Genomic DNA, 6,065 nt, shown 5'->3' on the forward strand with positions numbered 1-6,065 from the left:
TATGCACACTTGTCCACACACTTTGATGCATGCACTGGTGTCCTACTCATGCCTCACATTTCTGTTGACTGACCTACATCTTGCTGTCAGCTGCAGGCCACCCCTTCCATCCATATGCACGCACACACCCTCATAAATGTGTTAAACAGAGGAGAAAAGCCACGTACTGGCTGCCATGTTGTCACCATGACAATAAGCGAAGCTGGGGGTGCAAGACCAAAGCACACACACGCATGGGCACACACACTGCTCCATTGTGACCTTTGACCTGACTCCTGTTGGGGAGAATGGCGAGTGTGATGGGTAACCCAGTTGCTCGGGCTTCCAGCTCTTTGTTGGAGGAGAGGAGGCCCTTGGTTGGGTTGCAGCTGTGTGCACACACTCGCAAGCTAAACGCACATTCCTTTGCGATTGCGCCACTCGCAAATATGGCACCCTCAACTTTAATAAAGTTCCTCTGACATCCTTATGCAACTTTCAACATTTTTCATTGAGTATTCACATCTATCTTTCTATCTACATGAAATGATTTAATCATTATACTCTGAGGTCTTGTAACACTAATGAGTCGTATGGCATTCAGATTTTCTCTTAGGGGTGTAGTCACTTTTGTTGCCAGACATTTTTTGGCTGTGTGTTACGTTATTTGGAGGGGACAGTGAATTTACAATGTTATACAAGCTGTACACTGAACTAAATAAATAAAATATTTACCCAAAAATGTGAGGGGTGTACTCACTTTTGTGAGACACTGTAGATATATATATATATTTCAGATAGACAGCTGCTACTTGGTCATCGTCCGACATTGAACTTGTGCTTCTTGTTTAACCCTCTGGCTCATAAAATGTCTGATCCCACTGAAAACTGTCTGCTTCTAATTTGTATCTTCAACAACACTTCGGCTTGGGGTAAGAGTTCCTGCCGGCTTTTCTTGCTCAAGTGGAAACATGACCCACCCAGTCACGTGACGCAATGAAGAGAAATGAAGAGAAGGCTAAGTGCCACCATGAATGGAGTCAATACAATCAATAGAAACACCAGCTGTGATTAGTTTGGGGGAATGCTCAGTTCATCATGGCAAGTCCTCACAAAGGCCCAAAAAGAAAGAATTTGGTCATTTATGAGCAGCATATTATGCACCTCATATTTCCATTTCATTGTCACGCTCCCAAGATGCATCACCATATTTCTATACACTTGCCATATGGTTAGGAATGTGTGCGCAAAGACAACAAATCATAGTATAACAAATAGAACAACTTTAAATTGAAAACAAAAAATAATCTGCTTTTGGATTTGGTCTATCAAAGACGTTCCCTTATTGGCAGACACAATAACACAACTGTTGAAAACCAAGTTGTGATTGGTTCACACTCAGGGGTGTGTGAGTAAAAAGTATGCTAATTGGCTAGCTTTGTCTTTTGCTGCAGCAATGCAGTGCTGCGCCATCTGTGGGCGTAGTGAGCGCAGCAAGTGTGTCAGAGTGTGTGGGGGTGTGTGTGTGCGTTTGTGTGTGTGTGTGTGTGTGTGGTCTTATTTTTGTTACATAGTGGGGCCAACATTTCAGGATTTCACAGAGTTGTGGGGCCCAGCAAATTGGCCCCATGGACAAGTTTAGACCTCCTTTTTCAAGGTCAAGACTTGGTTTTAGAGTTAAGGTTTGAATTGGGTTATGGTTGAGGTTAGGGTAAGGAATAGGGGTAGGCAATCATTTTTGATGGTTGGGGTTTGGGGGAGGAGCTAGGAAATGCATTATGTCAATGAGATAGCCCCACAAAGATAGTAAAACAAACCTGTGTGTGTGGGGGGGGGGTGTATGTGTGTGTGTGTGTGTGTGTGTGTGTGTGTGGGGGTGTGTGTGTGTGTGTGTGTGTGTGTGTGTGTGTGGCCTGATCACTGCAGCAGGCAGCGTGCCCAGTTTGTGAGTCTGCACCTTGCAAACTAGACATCACCCACTTCTCCTTCGTCAGGATGTCATTTGTGGGCCGCAATGTGTCTTTAGTAATAAATTTACAATAATTTGTTGTCAAAGCTGTGGATTGCAGTTAATAGTGTTTCAACATCCAGTTACCGGTTTCAAAATTAGGAAAACAATTCAGGAAAAAAACAACTTATTTTGTACAGCAAAAAACAAGGTCTGTGTAGGTATGTATGGATGGCTCTGACGTAGAAGAGCATCTAACATCTGTGACCTCTGACATCACAAATGTTGTACTAGATTAATGTCAAAACAACTCACAGATAACAATCCAACGAACAGTATTGTAATCTAATTCCTTTCAGAATAGTAAAAAACAGTTGTTTCTGAAAAGAAGGGACCAACTTCACATTTCTAGCATTATCAGTTCCTTCTTTGAAAAACAGCTGTCCTAATACCTTTGTCCATATAATGTATGATTTATAAAGGCCACTTTGGAACTAGCCAGAAGTCTTCTTTGGAATTTCCTCTTGGTTCGCGTGTAATCCTCTGGATAGAGGGGAATAATTTTTTTTTAATGCTTTCTTTCTTGGCTATAACTTCACCCCACCACAGAATTTGGAGTCTAATTCCTGATTCAGTAAATGCCGGTTTCACACCATTAGACCCACTCTAAAAGGAAAAGATGATGCTCATTTCATTGTGTTTATGATGGGTCAGAGGTCATGGAGAGCTGCTGACATAACATATTGGACTTAAAGCAAGATAGTTTTAGCCTTGATCGTTGATTTCCGCAACTCACAGACTTCCCCTGCATCGCAACAAGGACATCAATAAGGTACAGGCGACCAATCAGGTTCTGAAGACTCCTGTGCTCACTCACGAATATGGCTGAGAAGCATCTGTACTTTCACTTGGAGTGAAATATGGCTTGAAATGCATATTGCATGTGTGTTTGATTGCACAGTCATGCGCATGTACGGAAAGGATGCACGCCAGGATCTGTTTGGCCTCTTTGTTTACAGAGCCAGCTCTCGGCTTCCCTCTGATGTGCGTGCCGAAGCCGTGAATGGAGCTTTGTGTGAGGATGCACATCCTCATGATTTGAGAAGAGAGAAGGCGGTGTGATATTATAGACTGAGTCTGGAGGAAAGGTTTATATTGGGGGGGGGGGGGATGACTACAATTTAAAATCCTTAACTCTTTGACTGCCATAAACGTTATAAAACGTTTAGCATAAACCTAGGGAAGGGCGCCGAGGACGTTAAAAGACGTCCCCTATGTTTTTTTGTTTTTTTTCAAAAACGGGTGCAGGAAAGCCTTGGGCAGCTGTGCTGAAAGTATCAGGCAGATATGATTAGTCAAAGACTCGTTTTGGCCCCTAGAGGGCAGCGATGACTCTCTTTGCACAAGGTTGGATGGGCCGCCCACCGTGGGCGTCAGTAGAAGACGTGAGGCGGAGCTAGAGTGTTGAGGAGACAATGGCTGATCCAAGCCACAATGGCTTGACCAAGCAACCGGTTACAAGCAGCTCACGCTTGAGCATTTTTTTCAAAGACGGAAAGCATCAATCAATACTAAAAAGCGCATTGATGTCAACGATGATGATGACAACGAGCTCTACGCCAAAGTTGGAAGCTTTGGCGTGACTGTTATGAACACGTAGTAAGCCTCACCGGCTAAGCGCGGCTAGCGCGGCTAGCGCTGCTAAGGCCGGAAAACGCGCACAATAGCCGGCCGGGTACTTCTACACAATCGGACATTCGATCGGGCGATGGAGAGTTGGCATCGACCAATGCAGATTGATGATGATGATGATGAGGACTCCGAGCTCTACGCCAAAGTTGGAAGCTTTGGCGTGACTGTTATGAACACGTAGTAAGCCTCACCGGCTTAGCGCGGCTAGCGCTGCTAAGGCCGGAAAACGCGGAGCTGCACAAGCGGACATTCGATCGGACAATGAAGAGTACCCCGAGTCCAATGCATATTCATCGGAGGAGCGGGTACAGTCTGATCACGGAGAAGACACTGTTTCTGGACTACGATGCCACCATGAATGGAGTGGATAAAATGGATCAGAACATCTCCTACCACCCGGTATAGCAACTGAAGGACGCGAGGAAGCGAGACGTAACACCACCGTAACGTAACCGTAGCATGATCCTGATATTAGACTTGATGACACACTGCAGTATATACTTGCTATTCCCCGGAAAAAAACGGCCTGCAAGAAAGTGGCGCACGCGAAGAGGCAATCTTGTGCAAATGCTGTTGCGTCTCTTTGCACGCAGGAGAGTGTTACAAAAAGAAAAACTGTCGTTGAAACATCCACATATTTGTAAATAGCACCACAGTTGCACACATTTGTAAATAGTTTGCCAAATTGTTGTCAAATTGTTACACTGTTGAATGTAAATAAACGTATTTTGCTATCAAAAAACACTTTTTCATTCTTGGTGGTAGTGTTTTATAGAAGTAAAGCACTATTTAGGTGTTTGTGGCATCATTCATGGACAAAAAGAAGTGTAAAATTCACTAGAATGCATGAAATAATATCGTTTCACTAAAAGCTTGATTTCTCCATATTTTGGTCCAAAACAGGCGAAATTGGGTCAAACTAACCATTTTCTATTGTTGATTACTAAAGAACGGAATAAGGTAGAAACAAACTTTTTTTTTCTGATCCAATCTTTCATTTGGTAGTACGTGTGTTTCCATAGTCCAAACAGAACATTTTCTGTGGACCTTGAAAGATCAGTCAAAATGCTTAAATCGGCTGGCACTGGCGGCATCCCTTTTCTGAAAACGTCTGGCAGTCAAAGAGTTAATTTGGCCCACTCTAAGCAATCACCATTACATCTCGGAGGAGTTCTGGGGTCCACCCACTGTAAAATGGCTGGATAGGAACGCGACAAACCTTGGAGTCCCATAATCAGCCGGATGGAACACATTAAAACACATCATAGGATTAGTGATGCACAGCATGTATTTAGTCACTATTTCTGTTGTATCAAGAGAGCAAATTAAACTTCCCATTTGATAATATGTAAGACATATTAACAAACACTTACCAATTTTTAACATCTTAGCCAAATTTTTAATTGTGAGAGACAGTACACAGGACAAAGAAAAAAAAAGTGCAACTGTGTGCTTATAGGCCTTGTTGTGCATTTCCTCAATATACTTTAAAGTGCATTGTGGATTTGGACACCTTTTTTTATTTTTTACTCGTGACTGCCACCGCTGGCCAAAAGCGTAACTGCAACCTCTTTGTAAAGCTCGTACATGGCACTACTCCCCTCCTGACCCAAGAAACTGTGTTCACGCTGAAGGGAAGATATCAGCTGATGGGTGCAGTCACAGTTAAGAGTCAGGGCTCTTTGAATTTCTCTGGGCATTGGTGGAGTATGCACGATGTAGATTGTAGAAACAAAATCAATCTTTATTATTAACATTTTAACTCCACAATGCACCTCTAAGTTCAAAAGCATACAGTAATGATCTTTCAAAGTGCCCAATCTAAGAAGTTTTTTTTTTAACTAGCCTTGGCTCAAGGTTTTATGCATGATCTGAAGGCCATGGATTGGGAAAATGTCCAAATCGATGCATCATTATTGCTAAAGCTCCTTGATTTATATTCCACTGTATTGATCTCAATCAATCAATATGTCATCCACGATTGACTTTACCTTTCTTTATTTCCGCCATTTTTATGTTGGGTCGTACATTTGCATTGTTGGGAAAACATGACAAGCCTATTTGACAAAGTAAAGATTAAAAAAAAAAAGTAACCTTGAATTTCAAGGCTCAGACATGCCCTCTAGTTCACAACGTTTTAATGAAGATACACAATTACCATTCCCTCCAACGATATTCATATTGCATTTGATCAAAAATCAAAGGAACAATTCTATGTGCTTAAAAGATCATAATCTGTTTTTGTTTGAACAATATAAGAATATAAATAGGTAAAATAGGCAAAAGGATAAAAAGTATAGGCAAGTGTTATGTACATGGGATAAGATCTTTTACACGGCCCATTTACCAAACGTTGTTAAATCAGCAAGATTTAGACAGCTAACACTACACTTCCTGTTGTAGACAGGTTTATTGTTTCTCGTCAACTATTACATTTTTGCTACTT

Source organism: Leptonotus elevatus, chromosome 1, assembly GCF_054856555.1.
Source record: "Leptonotus elevatus isolate MCC_2025b chromosome 1, RoL_Lele_1.0, whole genome shotgun sequence".
NCBI lineage: Eukaryota > Metazoa > Chordata > Actinopteri > Syngnathiformes > Syngnathidae > Leptonotus > Leptonotus elevatus.